We start from the raw sequence: 18,149 nt of genomic DNA on the forward strand, positions 1-18,149 counted from the left end.
CGCCCCACCTCCCAGGAGCAAGCTTACCTGGAGTCCAAAATCTGGCCAATCTCTGGCGGCCAAGCCCCACCCCAGGCCAGGCTGCAGGGAAGAGAAGAAATCGACCAGCTTGCCCGGGCAGCCTCCCAACCGCCACCGCCGCCACCGCCGCCCCAAAGCATTGTACTAGCCTCCCGGGGTCAGGCTGACTGTAAGGATGTGCACTTGCCTTCTAATCCTGGCCACGTTCCTGAGAACCTCCCTGCATCCCTACACTTCCTGCACATTTGCACCCCTGCTACTCTCTGCAATTCTGCATCCCTCCACTCCCGCATCCCCTGAACTTCCTGCACCCTCCACAGCCCCTGCACGCCTGTCATCAGTTACTTTTGCACTGCCTACACTTCTGCACCCCTGCATGTCCCACACACCAACTCTTGGGCCTTTGGCAGCTGTTAGACCAATGCACAGGGACTCACTCTTTGCCAGTATATGATGCATCAGTGGACGTCAGGGTTTGCCTGCAGGAAGGTACATGTTCCGGGTCACTAGCCTGGGCCACTTGGGTGATCTCTGTGAGGTCACCAAGGACGGGCTTAGAGATGCTGTTTTCCGGGAAGAGAGGAGTTGAAACAGGTCTTGAGGGCAGAGCTGTGCTCACCAGGCCGTCCACATTTCATGTTTTACACAGGGCTTCGGAGAAGTGAAATGGATCTGGCCAAGTAAGACCGGCCTGCTGTGTGCCCACCTCAGTCCTGGGCTCTGAGTCAGACCGACTGGCTCCCACCCTCAGGGCCCAGTTTGGGCACCTGAATGGTCCCTTTGAGGCATCCCATCAGTTCTCAGGAAGAAGTCTGTCTGCTTCCACCCCATGGCCCTCCCTCCTACTGTGCTGGCCTCAGGAAGGTTCCTTATTTGGGGAAGAAGGCAGCCCACCCCCTACCCCACCCCTCACCGTGCTCTCACCCAGGCTGGTGCTCTCTCTGCCCCTCAGAGTCTGGGAAGCCATCCCTCTTCAGTTATGTCCCTTCTGAGATGGACTTGCTTCCACTCAATTCTAGGCGAGGATGCACCATGGAATGCACTGGGTAAGAGAACCAAAATAAAAAATTTCTTCTGTGAGGTTGTCTGTTTATCTACTGGGGATGGGCTGTGTGTAGTTTGCTACAGCTATTGGTGTGAGAGGCTAAAACAGCCTGCGTGTCCTTGTTTACATCTCCCCGCTGTCTTTGGATTTTCCCTAGACACTCCTGAGACATTTACTTCTTTTAGTTTTATTCCTGTTATTACACAGGGGCCCTACTGTCATGGAGGTAAGGTGTTGGAGGAGTGGGACAGAGCAGGGTGTCTGCAGTCCTGTGATTAGTTCTCATTGAGCCTGTGCCCTGAGCTGTGACCTCCACAAGTGTGTCTCTTTCCCCCACCTCAATTTGGGTGAGACAGAAGGGATTTCCCTTCTCCCAGGTTGGTTAGGCTCTGGTAAAATAATTTTTCATTAAAAAAGCAAACAAAAAACAACTACCCCCAATGAAACAGAATGTTCTGGGTGTATTTCAATAGAGTTATTTTCTCCTTTCCAGGCAGGAAGCATGAGGAATTTTCCTCTGACCTTCATTCTGAGAACAGGACACGTTCTTGGAGGTAAAATGCATGGAAAAGAGCAGGGGGCCCATCTGACTGGCCCCCTGGAGTTGTCACACTCAGATTTCCCCACGCTGAGCCTCCCGCTGGCCTCAGGGACCTATTAAATCTGACTGCCCCCAGGGTACTTACAAAAGACGGTTCTGCCCTGGGAGCTGTGACTTTCTAAGCCTGCCCGGCTGCCTCTCTGGGTTGGGAGCAGCTTTCCCCTCAGTTTTCTTGTGGATCTAAGAAGAGCAGTGGGTTTTCAGCTCCCTCAGCTCTGGTATTTTAAGGACAGAAGGAGCAACTTCTGAGCTCCTCACAAGCTGGACTAGAGTCTGCGAGCCTCCAATCCTCTGCCTCCATGCAGACAATCAGTGGCTGTGGTTCTAGCTGAATTTCTGAAGATGTGGATTTAAACACACACATCCCTGCCCCCACAGGAGCACACAGTCCCATAAATCCCTACAACATCCACTGGTAACTACGGAGCTGATGAGGACATGGGTTTCGGGGCTGCAGGGGCCTGACTGCACGACTTGCTCCGTGGCCTATTAATGTGGTTGCTCTGGGCCTTGTCCCAAGTGGCTTGCTTACTATACCTGGTACATGGGAAATATAAAATAAGTACTACAACCTCCAATTTTTCTCCCTCTTGGGCCTTCCAAACTAAAAAGTAATAAGTGAACTCAGACGGCATAGTCACCACAATGAGGTCAGACCACCCTGGCTCCCCTGAGTGACCGGCACTGACTTGCACCTTAACTCGGAACAGTAGGGGACCCGCCTTCCTCTACCTGGGCCTCTCCCCACACCAGGCACGCCCTTAGCTGAGACGGGGCCAACTCCCCTACTGAGGTGTGTGCTGGTGGCTTCAGTGTGACCTGGCCCTGCCGGGACACGAACCTGCATTGAGGTGGAGGGTCAGGAGGAGGGGGTCCCTGCTGGGGCAGCAGGGGGCCCGGTGACACCCTGCCCAGCCTGCTGCCTAGGGCTCCCCAACATCTCCTACGGCCCCCGGGTCGGCTCTGGTCTAGGCAACTACATGCAACCTCCCAGTATCTTTTCATTAAGTCCCTTTTTGCTTTTATCAGACAGAGGTTGCTTCTGTTGCTTGTTAAGTAAAAAAGTGCATCAGGAAACCAGACTATTTCTAAGATCAGTAAAATACCAACTTCGGTCAGCTCGCCAGGCAGACCATGCAGCACAAATTCCCGCACAGGGCTGTGTAAATGCCTTATGTGAAGGGTCCTCATCATCTGTCTTCAGAGATACAGAAGTTGGTGCTTCAGGTAAAACCTCATGGAGGGATTGAGGAATCCAAAGCTGGTTGGTTTCAGAGACTAACTAGTCGGACCAGACCCCTGAGCTGTAGTCAGAAGCCTGGCTCAATGTCACGCAGACTCAGCGCCCTAAGGGTCTGGTGGGGCTGGTGCTGTTCCCTTCACAAGCTCTCGTTGGGGAGTCACTGCAGCCCCTTACCCTCAGCAGGGAATCCAGCCCTCTTAGCCCCCACCCTGAGTGTTCCATGACACAAATCTCAGGAATGTTTAATTTTCATCTTTGTTTAGGAGGATGAAGGTGGGGCAAGTGGAGACATAAATTCACACTTAGTGACACCAAGTCACAGCCAGTACCTCCTCCTCGGAGAGCTATGTGCTCCCACAGTGGTGGCTGGGGGGCTGGGCAGAGCCCCTGCACTGGCCACAGAGGGACTCTCTCCTCTGGCTGCAACTGATGGGTTGGACAACAAATCCAGAGGGGACAGAGCATCTTTCCCGGGAATTTGGAACTGACACACAGAAATTAATTTCACTCATCTGGGGATTGGGAGGAGTGTGGGAATCAAATGAAACCAGAGCAGGAGAGATAGTTACAAGTGAAAGAGAGACAGAGAGACTGAGCTTGTGAGAGCAAATAGTGGGAAGGAAGGAAAACAATCGGGACAGAGGAATTCCAGCTCCTGGCTGTCTAGTGTGTCCCAGCCCATCAAAGAACCTGCGGGATGGTTAACGTCATTCCAGTTTTGCAGATTAGGAAACACATTAGGTGCCACTGACCCCTCACTTCCCACTGCCTGAAGGCACTATGATCCTCACAGGGACCCTGCTGTGCTGACAGCCCAGCACCCTGATCAAAGGGACCCGGCGGGAGTGGGAACCCCTCTGAGTGTGGAGAGTTCCCTGCACCGAGATGCCATGCATCAGCAGGTTCCCGCTCACCACAGGTTAACATCACCCCAGCTGTGCAGTCTCCCAACCCTATTCCCTCCCTTCCAGGCACCCCCATCCTTACCACCGAGTGTACTGCAGGAATTCAGGCACAGGGATGCCCAAAGCAACACGAGCCCATCGGCAGTACAAACAGCAGACTCCCAGCCCCACCTGGGCTCCATGGGGATAGTAGGTGTCTTCACCTTTCATGTATCTAAGGCAACTGTTTCTTCAGCTGGAGGCTATAGAGAAAAATAAAACTTCCAAAACATCGTTCAGTGAGGAATTCCTCCAAGGACCTGACTCCAGAGTCTACAAACAGTTGTGCTGGCCACTCCTACCCCCGGACTTTGGGTGAGGTGGATTATTGATCAGCACAATTGCCAGTGGCCCAGCTCCTGGGCTTGGCTGCCCAGAGGGGGCTGGAGGAATGGGGAAGACCAGGGCACTCAGGAAGAGCACAGAGGACCTGGCCTCTCCCCTCCGCACTTGTAAACCTTTCCCCAAATCTCAAGGCATCGGACAGAATGCAGCTACCACAATAAAGAGATGCTCCCAACTCTTCACTCACTCCTGTCGTTTCACTTACGTGCTGAGCATCCACTGGGTCACAGGACATGACACAAAGGCTTGGTACTTCCCCCTGGATCCTGTTCAATCTGATGGAAGAATGATCACTCATAAACGGTTTCTCAAAAGGATACATAGAAGACAAACTGCAGAGTGAATCAAATTTTAAAATATAAATGAAGATCCCCCAGTCTCCCCACCTAAGGTTAACAGCATAAAGAAAATAGATCTTGCCTTTGATCACTAAGGAAGTGGTCACCCCCTCTCAGGAGGAGAGTTATTCTCTGAGCAGGACACACAAGTGCTCCATCGGATTGGACCAGGACCTCTGCATTCATTCAGCAAATCTGTATAAGCTCCTACTACATATGGGAATCTAGTAACTATACCCATTCCCAAGGGTCTTGGGCTTTATTAGTCAACAAATTAGACACGACTCCCCATCACTGGGGGCTCAGAGTTTTAGCAGAGGAAACAGGCAGCATGTTGGGGGTAGCAAAAGCTTGGGGAAAAATAAGAGTGATATGAGCAAACTCAGGTGATGGTGGTGGGGTGCGAGGGAAGAAGGCAATCCTGGCAGATCTCATGGAGTAATGAACTTGAAGCAGCATAGATCCGGAGGAAGAAGGAAGAGCCGGAGCCAGAGGCCCCCAGAGTGAGGGGGAGAGTGTGGGAGGAGAGGCAGAGCACGCCGGGTCCTGGAAGACTTTAAGACGACTTTGGCTCCTAATGAAATGGTGACCCTTTTAGTGAGTATTGATGGGATGGGTGTGATGTCCAATTTATGCTTTTGTTTTGGTTTTTTTGGGGGGAGGGTAATTTATTTATTTTCGTGAAGGTGCTGTGGTTTGAACCCAGGATCTCACGCATGCTAAGCATGCGCTCTATCACTGAGCTACACCCACTCCCTCAATGTATGCTTTTATAGGCTCCCTCTGACACTGTGTGGATGAGATTGTAGAAAAGCAAAGATAGAAGAAGGAGGCTATTTGGTGTCCAAGAAGGGGCAGAAGGTGGCTCCTAGGAGAGTGGGGAACAGGGAGTAGGTGGTTAATGAAGAGAGAGTAGACAGAATTTTCTAACAAGCTGGATTTGCTGTGTGTGTGTGTGTGTGTGTGTGTGTGTAAGAGAAAGAGAGAGAAAGAACATGGTTCCAACATCTGGACCTGGAAAATGGGATGGATGTCCTCTCCATCCACAGGGGATGGGACAAGATGGGGCTGAGCAGGTGGAAAGGGGCTGGAATCAGCTCAGATCTTCAATGTCATGGTTAAGGAGTCTTAGATATTGCCACAGAAATGCCTAATAGGTAGAGGAGTCTGGGGGTTTTTTTCCTTTCTTTTTAACATTAAAAAATATAATTTAAATGTATTAATTTTATTATGTGAATAAGTCTGGAATTTTATTTCATGCCAAGGTGTATGTTATAATAGCCAAATGGAAAATATATCAGAAAACGTGAGAAATGAGGGCTTTCACATAAACTGACTGTCCGTAACGTAGATAAAATTTCAATAAAACCAGTCTTCAGTACAAAAACCTCATCTTGGTGTTACATAAAATTAAATGAAAAAGGACTATGTTGATGTATCATTATTTCATGTTACATAATAGCTCCAAACAAACACACTGTTTAACTATGAGGCTTGTAGAAATACTATTCACTTTATTGACATAAATACCGAAATGCAGAAAGGTTCTAAGGTAGAATAAGCATCTTAGTGTAAATAATAGAGATCTGAGCATTTTACATGATATGTATGGACTGATTCAAAATTTGGAAAAGTAATTTACACAGTAGAACATATGTATGAATGTGAAAGCAAGATGAATGAAAGAAAAAGAATATGAGTATCAGGGAGAGAGTTCCAAATGGAAAGGGCCAATCAGGGAGATTTGGGCAAATCGAGAAATTGATGGCATGTCAATTTCCAAGTCTGGTTGCTTCCACCAAAGTTATAGCAGTGAGATAGTGGAGAGACCCAGGACCCAACTCCGGCGCACATTTGCAGTAAATATTTGGAAAAAAGAGGAGACGTTGGCAAAAGTCCAGCCAGTGGATCGAAAGCAGGGCGATGGGCTGGAGGCCAAGTAAAGCAGGAACATGGGGGAGGAGGGATGGAAGAGCTGGGTCAAATGCTGCCATAAGGCCACGCATGATGAAGACTAAAAACTGACCACTATATTTAGCAACGTGGGGTCACTGATGGCCTTGACAGAGCAGTTTCCATAGAGCAAGGGATCAGGGGAAAAGCCAGAGTGGGTGCAAATGGGGGAATGGCTCAAGAGAATATGCAGACAGTGAGTTTAAACTACTCATTAAAGGTTTGCTGCAAAGACATGGGGTGGAAAATGGTGGGGGCGAATTAGGGTCAAGGAGTGCTGTTTGTTTCTTTTAAGAGGATGGACTTTTATATACTGAAAAGAGACAAGTAGCAGGAGAACAAAATAGATGAGGTAGTGAAAGAGAGGATGGATGTGGGAGTGACAGCCTGGAGAAGATTGGATGGATGGCCCCCTGGCGACTTTTGGATGATCTGGCTTTCGATGTCACCTGTAATAAGAGGTGGGGCAGTGAGAGTGTGGTCACAGACATCAGAAGGCGAGAGGATGTGCTGGAAGTTGCTGGTGAAAGTTCTCTTCTGTTGGCTTCAGTTTGCCTGGTCAAAGTAGAAAAGTAAACTTACCAGCTGAGGAACGAGGAGGAAGAGTTACTGGAGTCATGAGCAGAAGATACGAAAGAGCCTTCAGGGACAACGGGACAGTGAAAAGAGCAAGGGGAGACGGGGGGAGTTTGCTCTCAGAAAGTTACATTTTATCATTGTGGTCCCCAAATGTTGGATGTGTGATTGCCCTTCCTGCTGTCTACAAAATAAAAATTGAATATTGTTCAGGGAAAATGCTATTTCATCCTAAGAGGCTGCCTGTTTCTCAGGAATGGTCTTCTTAAACTGCAAACATTACAAAAATGTTGAAAAGAAGAACTTCTGTACCCAATGACCCACTATTTCCTTAAATTTACTTGCTATTGGTTCCCCTATCAATACCACAGAACCGATACTGCCTAGGATGGAGATACATCGATGCTTAAATGGAAATGAAATCTGTATCTTTTTCCTAAACTCCGTGGCTTCCTTAACATCCCATTCCCCTTGGAATTTAGGGGTGTCCGGTATAAGAAACGAGAAACAGTTTGAAAAAATCCCGGCTCAGAATTACACAGCACAATCTCAGCTCAGAAGTATACAGCCGTATAAATATTTAGAAGCAAAACTCCGTAACTACTCTTAAAGGATTTTGCAAACCTGGGCCTGCCCAGATGTTTCCAAACTGGAAAGGTACTCCAATCACTTGACCGGTATGGGAACCAGAGGCTGGTCAGCCTTTTCTGTAAAAGCCAGAGAGTAAATATTTTCAGTTTTGCAGATCATTTTGTTGTAACAATGCAGGTCTGCAATAAGAAAGCGAAGAGCACTGGGAGACAGGAAATAAATGGGCATGCCCACACCCTCCCTTCCACTCAGGGCAGCTTCTCTGTGGTGGGGAGCTTTGCCACAATGACTTGTTTCTTTGTTTCCATTGGTTTCTTTGTTTCCACTTTACTGCTCAAGCTCAGAAATTCAAATGAGCCTGGTCCTTCAGCATCCATGCAGAGAGAAGGCTGAGCGGGGTTGGGGACCCCACCTGACAGAGAAGAGAGATGGCTTGTCACCATGCCATGAGACAATCACACCTTCCGGGGTGAAAGGGAACTAAGATAAGGGAGGGGCACAGCAGTGGGACCCCTGGGTCACCTGCCAGGCTTGCTCTCCCTCCACGGCCACCCTGGGGGCCTGGGTGGTGTTGGAACTCAGCTACAGTGATTAGGCTGAGGGGACTCAGGATAAAAGACCCTCCGTCTCCACACCGGGTTCCAAGCGCAGCCCCTCTAAGTCTACCCTCTGAGTTTCTGGAACTAACCTGGAAGAATACATGATCAGGCCAGATCCAGAGCCGAAGCCACACACGACAGATGTCACGTGGGGTTGTAACCCCGTGCTCAGTGTTCGGGGTCTCCTTGCAAATCTGCAGAAATCCCAGTTCTGCCTTATTCCTGGGAGAAATCCCACATCTTCTCCAACTCTGTCTGTTCTTCTCTTGAGGTTATTGTCCTGGAGGGATGCAGAGTCCTTGAACCTGGCCTTCCAAACGTACATAAGCAGCCTGTTCAATAAAACAAATTATGCAGCTTTTCACCTTTGCCAGTTTTTTGATTCCAGAAAGGCTGCGGGACTCTTTCTCACTGTCTCCTGTGCCCCACCACTTGGTGGCCCTCTCCTCATGGAAACACGATTTCCCACAACTGCACCCTGCCTCCCAGCTTGTCAGAGGGGAGTGACCCACAAAGACACAGGTGTTTGTGAGGATCCTGTCCCCAAGCCTACTCCTGGAGCCACGGACTGGGATCTGGCTTCCTGAGCTGCTCAGCTCTAATTGAAAGCCTAAATTCGGGACCCCGAACATTGCTGAATGATTTTCTGTGTCACCTTGGCTGGAGGGGCCTGATTTTTCGTTCTAGAAATGGATGTAGCACAGCCTCCATTTTCAGGGCTGACATTCATGATGGATCTAATTCCCCCAACTGCACCCCAGGAAGGAGAGGCCCTTCCATCCCACTGGTTAGAAACCCATCCCAGGGGAGTTCCGAAGCACCACACCGCTGTCAGGTCCAGCATCCCTGCAGAGTGGCCCCTGCCCCTGAATGAGCCCCTTCTCTGGGCCTTCACTGACCTGACATGACCACACCCAAGGTGGTGCTGGGGAAGGCAGGGAGTGCAGTGAGGGGTGGGGGGAGCAGATCCCCTTGCACTGGAGTGAGGGTTCTTGGGGAGACCACAGAGCAAGGCACACACCACCCCCACCCTATACCCCAAACTCTTAGCCCCGCCAACACAGGGGCCGCTCTGCGCCCTCTCACCATGGCTCTCCTCTGAGACTGCACCCAACCCGGCATCTGGCACCCCAGCCCTACCTCCCCTCTTATGACAGATCCCGTCTTCTTGGAAACTGCCTAGCAGCGATTATTCAAGGCCGGCAGCGGGCCTGGCGGATCTGCATTTCAGGTGCCCTACATGGCCAGCCGTGCGTGCCTGGGCTCAGTTCTCCATCTTGCCCACTGGTAGCCTGGGTCCACGTCCGGTGCAAGCGGAGGCCGCGGAGCCCAGGCTGATCCCCTCACATGGACAGGTGAGGGTGCCCCCGCCCCGCTGCCCCGCTGCCCTACTGCCCCGCTGCCTCGCTGCCCCTCTGCCCCGCCCACTGGTGGCAGCACCGCTCCAGACTCCGGCAGTCGCCACCTGTAGGTCAGGACTTTGGCGAGGCCCCGCCCTCCCCGGCCCCACCCAGCTGTCCCATAAGCCTCCCCCCACCCCCGTCCTGGCCGCGCCCTGGCTCCCATTGGCTCCGCAAGTTCTGCCCTTCCACATTTAGACTCGGGAGGACACACGACGCAAGCGCTAGGGGAGGGCCCCGCGGCGTTGCCATGGTTACAGGCGCCGCGCGCCATACAGGCCTGTGTGCGCTTCTGGGGTGGGGAGCAGGCTCCGGAAGTGTGTAGCTGCCAGGGACCAGGCGGTGCTTGCTGCTGGGGATGATGGCTTGCTTGGCCGGGCGACGAGTTCTGGCCTGTTCAGTCGGTGGCTGACATCCTGTCTGAGGCGGCATCCCACAGATGGTAAACATACATCCGCGCCGTTGGCGGGGCCGGTGGACATGAACCGGGGTGGGATCGGGGTTGGGGTGGTGCCGGGGAGCGTGTTGGGGCGGGGCGGGGCAGGGCTTGGGCACAGCCTCAAGCTTTCCTCCCCCTCAGGTCCTGGGGCTGAGGCCGCGAGTCTGGGTCGCCATTGGTGGCCGCGGCCTCCCAGAACCCCCCTGGAACGGCAGGCAGAGGACCCATCTTAGAAGAAGCGGGGCCTTACCCGGGTTTTGAAGAGCCCCAGAATCAGATGTTGGAATGGGGTGGTTTATCAGCCTTGTTTATCTGCAGGGAAATTTCAGTTCCATCCAGATGTTGGTTCCTTCAGTCAACCTCAGGAATAAGACAAGGGTCAGTGCCGATAAGCAGTTATCTACGGCTTGACTCAAAATAAACTATGCGGGGTGTAGGGATGGTAGCTGGGACCCTCTCTCTTGAAGTTAGCAGTCTTCTGGGATTAGAGGCTCCGGCTGAGGATTACATCCTCATCTGCAGTAATGGAGGTTGTGAGAGACACACAGAGAATGGAGGGGTGTGGTGGCCGTAATTCATTACAGAATACAGGACCCTTGCCTGGCTCTAGTGCAGAAGAGTCTCGCCTAGGATATGGCAGCAGTTATCAAAGCGTATCCAAGGCCACTGAGGTGCAAGACCATTTTCATAGAAACGCCGGGATGTCACCTGCCTTTTGCACACTCTTGCTCTCCCGAGTTCCTGTGGGGTTTTCCAGGGCAAACCTGGCCTGTGATATCACAAAACAGGGAATGCAGAGGCAGATAGGAGTATTCAGCTCTCACCAGTCCATAAGAGATTTGCAGAAATTAAAATCACTGCTATTCTTCTCACTAATGATTTTTGTTTTGAAAAATAGAATTATATTTTGTTTAAGAGTATTAATGGTACCATACAGTAGATTGTTAATATTTTTAAGTGAATTCATACACTTTTTCTTACTTCTTATTCAACTTCTAACACAGGAAATATTGATAGATTTAACTCACATAAATAACAGCCTTTTGGATTTCTCAGTAACTGTTAAGAGTGCATAGGGTTCTGTAGAACAAGAATTTTGAGAGCCCCTGGAGAACGGGTGCTCAGGTGCTAGTCAGGTGCTTAGTGGTGTTAGACAGACGCCAAGATGTCTTCCGCAACTGTTCCCGGACTTGAAGTAATTGACCACATGGAGATGGGTGGGCAGTGACTCCACTCTACAAACCAGAAGCTGCTGAATGTGTCTGGAGTCTAGGCCATGGGCTATGCAGGGATTCCCGTTGTATCTGTTCTATCTAAGACGGGATTCCTGTGCAGAGGCCTGGCCCTGAAGACCCGCTCTCCTTTGCTCCCTGCCAGGTACCTTCTGTGTGACTTGAACTCTCCAGAGGGCATCAGCCTCCGTAGGAAGGTCTGCATCCACATTGCCTTCCTCCTGAAGACCCTGCTGAAGATGGAGGAGCCGGTACTGGTGCTATCCCCTTGGGGCCACCTCTACCACTGGCAGAGCCCCGACATCAACCAGGTCTGGATTCCCTGGTCGGTTTCCTTTGACCTCCCAAGTCTCAACAGAAACATCCCTGACATTGAGTACGAGCAGTTCATTGCAGGTGAGGCGGTGGTCATTTAACTGGGGCCAGGTGGTCGTTGTTCTGGTTCCGATCTGAACATCGGGCCATCTTACTTTGGGCTTGTCGGTCTGCTTAGGGGCCATGCTCATGTTCCCCACACTGCAGGTGAATTTGGTTTTTCCATAGTTTTTTCGGGAAATCAATTTGAAGTGTATGAGCTCTATGTCCCCTCACCTCTGAAAACCCTGGCCTCCTGGTGAGATGGAGTGGTGACAAGGAGGCCACTGCCACAGAGGCCTTGTCCCAGAAGGACCCGCTCCCTGTGCACTCAGGGCTGTTCTTACCTGTAGGAAAACACGATGCGTGTGTAGCATGGGCCACGTGCTGGAGAAGATATGTAACTGCCCATCTAGTATAATTTGGTCCTGCTCAAGCTACCCATTTTAAGTTTTGTAAGAAGGAAGAGTTCAAGATTTTCTTTGAATAAAGGTATTTAGAGCTTATCATTTTTTTCAAATTGAAATGTGATTGATTTACAACGTTTTGTTAGTTTCAGATATACAGCTGTTTTGTTAGTTTCAGGTATACAGCATAGTGATTCAGTTGTACATATACATAGCCAATTCTTTTTCAGGTAATTTTCCATTATATGTTGCAAGATACTGAATATTGTTCCCTGTGTTCTACAGTGAATCCTTGTCGTTTGTCTGTTTTACATATAGTAATTTGTATCTGTTGATCCCAAACTCCTAAGTTTGGTTTATAAGTCTGTGAGTTTTTTTTTGTTTTATAAATAAGTTCATTTGCAACATTTTTTAAAAATTTCACATATAAATGATATCATATGATACTTGCTTTGTCTGACTTATTTCACTTAGTGAGATAATCTCCAGTTCCATCCAAGTTGCTGTAAATGGCCTTATTTCCTTCTTTGTTATGACTGAGTAATATTCTGTTATATCTAAATACCACATCTTTTTCCAGTCATCTGTCAGTGGACGTCTAAGTTGCTTCTATGTCTTGGCCATTGTAAACAGTGCTCCTGTGAACATTGGGGTGCAGGTATCTTTTGGAATTAAGGTTCCCTCTGGATATATGACCAGGAGTGGGATTGCTGGATTAGGTGATAAGTTTTTTTGTTTTTTGTCTTTTAAAGAATCTCCATACTGTTTTCCTAAGTGGCTGCACCAAACTATATACCCACCAACAATGAAGGAGGATTTCCTTTTCTCCACAGCCTCTCCAGCATTTATGGTTTGTGGACTTTTGAATGATGGCCATTCTGACTGGTGCGAGATGATAACATTGTAGTTTTGAGCTGCATTTCTCTGATAATTGAGCGATATTGAGCATTTTTTTATATGCCTATTGGCCATTTGTGTGTCTTCATTGGAGAATTGCTTGTTTAGGTGTTCTGACCATTTTTGGATTTGGTTGTTTATTTTTTTCTTATTAAGTTGTATGAACTATTTATATAGTCTAGAAATTAAGCCATGGTCAGTCTCAACTTTTGCAAATATATTCTCCCATTACATAAGTTGTCTTTTTGTTTTACTTATGGTTTCTATTGCTGTGCAAAAGTTTATAAGTTTAATTAGGTCTCATTTATTTATTTTGGCTTTTATTTCTGTTGCTTGGGTTGCTTAGATTGCCCTAGGAAAACATTGCTGAGATGTGTGTCAAATAATGTTTTGCCTGTTTTCTTGTTAGAAGTTTATAGTGTCTTGTTTAATATTTAAGTATTTAAGCCATTTTGAGTTTGTTTCTTTTTGGTTTTTTTGTGACTCTATTGTATGCTTTTGATTTGTGGTTACCTTATTCTTCAAATATATCAACCCATTACTATATCTATTCCCTTTAGACTGATAATCACGTAGGCTCCAACACATCCTAAGAGTAATGAAGAAAAAAATGAAAGAAAAAAATCTATATTTTCTTGCTCCCCTCTCCCATTCCCACCTTTTTTTATTTTGATGTCCTTTTTCATTTTTACATCTTTATGTTTATTCTCTTGTAACTTGTTATTGCATTTCCAACTATGGTTATCCTGTTTCTATAGCGTCCTGCTTCCTTTCTGTTTAGAATAGAACATTTAATGTCTCTGTTAGGTTCAATATTGCTGAGTTATCTCACCTCCACCCTCCACCCTCCCCTCCAGGCCTCTGAATACTCAGTCCAGGAAAGCTAAACCATTCTAGCCTTCATCGGTTCTGGGAAAGCAATCTTCAGAGTGGGAAAAAACATTGAAAGATAATATTCTGTGACTTGCTTTCTACCCTTGCCCAGAGATGAGAAACATCTGAAGGTGGAGAAAAAAGTTGGAGGTGGGGAATACAAAGTCTTTTATCCTTTTGCTTCTGAAGAAATGATTGCTTTTGTAATTAGTGATGATGCCCTTTAAATTGGTGAGATCGAGATTCCACAGCTTCAGCGCCTGTGAATAACCAGCTGGGAGAAAGCTCTCTAGGGCCCTTGCAGTGGGAAAGGCAGCCTCTCTGAGCACTTGTTGTTCTGTGTTCTTCCTGCCTCCACACGGGTTCGCTAGGCACCATGCAGGACAATGCAGTTACCCATGGTGGATGACGGGGAGACCCCTGCTGTGTGGTGAGCCACAGGAGCCCACACTTGAAGGACAAACTGTAGAGTAGTGGGGCGGTCATAGGAACAGAGGATGGTTGAGACCCAGGATAGTGTCCTGGAGTCCAGCAGCCAAGGCTGGTGGGGCAGATGGGGCCCTGGGTTATGAGCAGTCCTTGAGGGATGTGAAGCAAAGATAGTAACCAAGGGATTTGATTCGTGTGGGGGTACAGTGCCCCTTGGAGGCTGTGGGGCAGCTCAGCGAGCCCAGGGAGAGCCGGCACTTCCCCAGAGCTGGGTTGACAGTTCACAACCAACTCACTGGGGACCGAGAGGCACTGAGTCATTTTTAAATTTTTGTCCCTCTTCCTGGAAAATAAACTGCTGCCTGTTAAATAGCCTGTGTCGTTAGTGAGAATTAAAGACATGAAGCAAGATTACCTCAAAAGTCATCCATTGTGTAGTTGTTTCTAAGGGTCAGATGCAAACTTGATTAGATGAAATGAAACATTCATCAGAGGATTTTAAAATCCTTTAAAATAAAAATTCTTGCTGCCTTTGTTCTTCATTTCAGGGTTCCCTTGGTGATAATAATACTAAACAAAGCAACAGCAAACCCTTACATTACTCTGTCCTGCTGTTGCAGGAACGCTGTGTTCACGACAATTCAATGAGTAGGCACCACTATGAGTTCCACTTTAAAGGTAAGGACATTCATTAATCACACTGCTAATAAATGGCAGAGCTGGGACTTGAACTCAAGCTGTCTGGCCCCAGAGCCCCCTCTCAGCCCCTTCACTGCAGCTCATCACTTGGCATGCCCGACACAAGCCAGCATTTAAGAGCAGCGTGCCCTTGGCCAAGGCTGCTTCCCTCTTGGTCTCTGATTCCTCATCTGTAGAATGGGGGTGTGGGCAGTGAACCCTGTGAGCTCAATGGTCACTTCCTCCAGCTCTGTTATTATTCTGCTTTGAGTTAGTTTTGTAAGTATCCGAGCCCCTTCATGGCCCACACGTGGGCTGGCGCTTTGCTAGCCCCTGGGTTATGGAGAAAAGTAAGATCAGCCTGCTTCTCCGAGGAGCCTGTGTCCCTCCACGGGAAGCAGCTGCGAGGCCCAGGCTCCCTCACTGGTGGTCGGGGGCTGGGCAGGAAAGTCTGATAAGAGAAGATGGAGGCAGAGCCCCTCCGGGAATAGTGGTGGCCACACAGCTCTCAGGAGCGAGAACCTCTGTCCAGGCTGCTGAGAGGGGGGTCCTCATGAGTCCAGTAGCCCCCCCAACCTAAGCACTCAGGACAAAGATCCAGCCATCCCTTCAGTGTCACCATAGAGCCAGTCCATCCTCATCAATGTGCCTCTGTGTTCCTTTGTCCTGGGGCCTCTCTTCCCCCTACACCCAGAAGACTTTTCTCCCTCTCTTCTCTGAGTGTCCCTTCACTTCACCCGTGGTCACTGCTTCCTGGGTAACCATCTCTGGAGTTGACGCTTTGCCCCCTCATACACCCTGTATGATCAGGTGCCTGGATTGACCTTGTGCTCACTTTTCACCTTCAGATAATTGCTCCTCCTCTCTTGGGAGCACCTGAAAAACCCAGATCCTTTCCTAGCAGTGCCTGCCACCCTGGCCTCCCTGCTCATCTGCCTCAGTCAGGAGAACCTGGACCACCAGCTCTGTATTTCCTCACCTCCTACCAGCAAGACTTAAAAGTTCATTCTCCCTTCACCACCCAGTATGATCATTTTAGGGTCTTCTTCTCCGTCAGCCTGAGCCAGCCACCCCCCATTCACCCTACCCCCGGGCTCATACCCGGGCGTGTCTCCACCCCAGTTCCAGCCTCACTCCTTTAAGTGCCCACCTCTAGCCGTCCAGCTGCTTCTCCACCAGCCTCCCTGGCCCTCCTTCACCCTCACTGGGGCATCATGCACTGACTCCTCTGCTTTCCTGCCTGTCCACGTTCCTCTTAATTCCACTTCCCCACCTTCCATCTCTGCATCCACAGTCAGCACTCTCTTTATGACAAACAAAACCCCCTTGACCCTTGATCTTTCCAGTTCCTCACCAGGACGACTTCCATCTCGGTTCACCCAGCTCTATTTGTTCTGAGCCTGCAGGCAGCAGGCTCTCCCAGCACAAATTTCTAAGACTACAAATCAATGCCCACCATGTTGCCACTGCCAGGCAGTCCTCCAGGATTTCTCTAGTGAGCACATTTCCCCGCTTATCACTCAGTCGTGTCAACATTCTCTGCTCTCTGCACACCTCTAAGCTTCCCTCTGTCTCTTCCCTGACTCCCAGCAGATGGCCTTGCCTCCTGCTTCAGAGAGAATGACATGTTACTGGAAAGGAACTCGCTCACCTGCAGCAAATTTGCTCATCTCACCTTTTATGTGTCTCTCTCTCACCTGGACTCTAGCTGTAGTTGTTCTTAATTCAGTGAGTTTAGTTGACATATATATGCACAGTTAAAAGCATAGCACACTATAGGCTACCTTCTAGGGCTTACTTTTTCAATTTAACATAGAGTGTATGATGCATCCACTTCGTTGCATGTACCTGCAGTTCATTTGTTTTAACTGATCTTAAATACTGTGTGTGTGAATATAACACAAGAGAAGGGTAAGCCAGGATTCAGGATGCTGGTTACTTCCTGTGAGAAGAGGCCAAGGGCAGGATAGGGAAAGAGGACACAGTATGTCACTGTCAATATTCCTGTTATGATGCTGGGTGATAAGTTCATAACTGTGTCTTATAATATTAATTTTAATACATAAATACCTCTGACAGGCACCTAAGATGAGAATGTGTCATGAACCAAGACATACAATGGGTAAAATTACATCATTATTGCTATGTAATCTTGTTATATTATATATTAATGATAATCTTACATTATTTGTTATGGATTATATATTATATAGATGCATGAATTATATATTATGTATATAAACACCTACACATGTATTATATACAATCTGCTAATAAATGGAGTATAATATGCTAGTATATCTTCTATTATGTGTTATTTAATAAATAATAACATACTATATCCTGTTATATGACATGGCACATAATATTTAATAAAATAAGTAATCTCTCAATTATATTGGTAATTAGTAAAATTAAAAAAAATAAATAGCCCGCAATTTTTAACGCCAACACCGCTCCAGCTGTCACTGTCTTTTCTCCTCCCTTTTATGGTCGAGGTCCTCACAGTGCTGTCCATTCCCCCTTTCATCTCCTTATCCTGAACCTTCCTCCTCCTCCCTTCCCATGCTGCCTTCTGCCCCGGGGTCCCTCTAGTCACCAGCGGCCTCTGGGGCACTGATTTGCGGGCACGGTCTCAGGCCCCAGCTCACCTGCCTGTCCACCGCCTCTGCCACCGCTGTTAGGGGTGGGGTGGGGTCAGAGTGCTCCTCTTATCCTGGAAGAGAACACAGCACAGACTCAGTGACCAGCAGCAGGTGTGGCCGGGACCTGCAGGACTTGGGGGAGAGCCAGATTGTCTGCATCCTGGCCGGGGGCACTTGGAGTGTGAAGAAACCCAGTTCTCACTGCCCCTGAAGTGAGGAAAACACCCTCAGGTGTGTTAAAGTGCTTATGACCTAGGTCTGTTGACTGGAAAGGACAAACGTGCCCCTAAGTGGAGGGTAGTTGATGTTCCAGGCCCCACGAAAGCCCTAAGGGCTGACGGGGAACCAGGCTGGACGCTCCACTGGACCCAGTGCCCCCTCGGGGTGGGGCCTTCGGGAACAAGCAGAAAGCCCTCGGTCTCTCTGGGGAACGGGGCAGCGTGGGAGCATCCCTGCAGTGAGTCAAGTGAAGTCAGGGCCTGTGGGATCCGTTTTCATGGCCACATCGAGCCTCAGCAGAAGCCACAACAGGAGTGGAT

This window comes from Vicugna pacos, unplaced genomic scaffold (genome assembly GCF_048564905.1).
Source record: "Vicugna pacos unplaced genomic scaffold, VicPac4 scaffold_77, whole genome shotgun sequence".
Lineage (NCBI taxonomy): Eukaryota > Metazoa > Chordata > Mammalia > Artiodactyla > Camelidae > Vicugna > Vicugna pacos.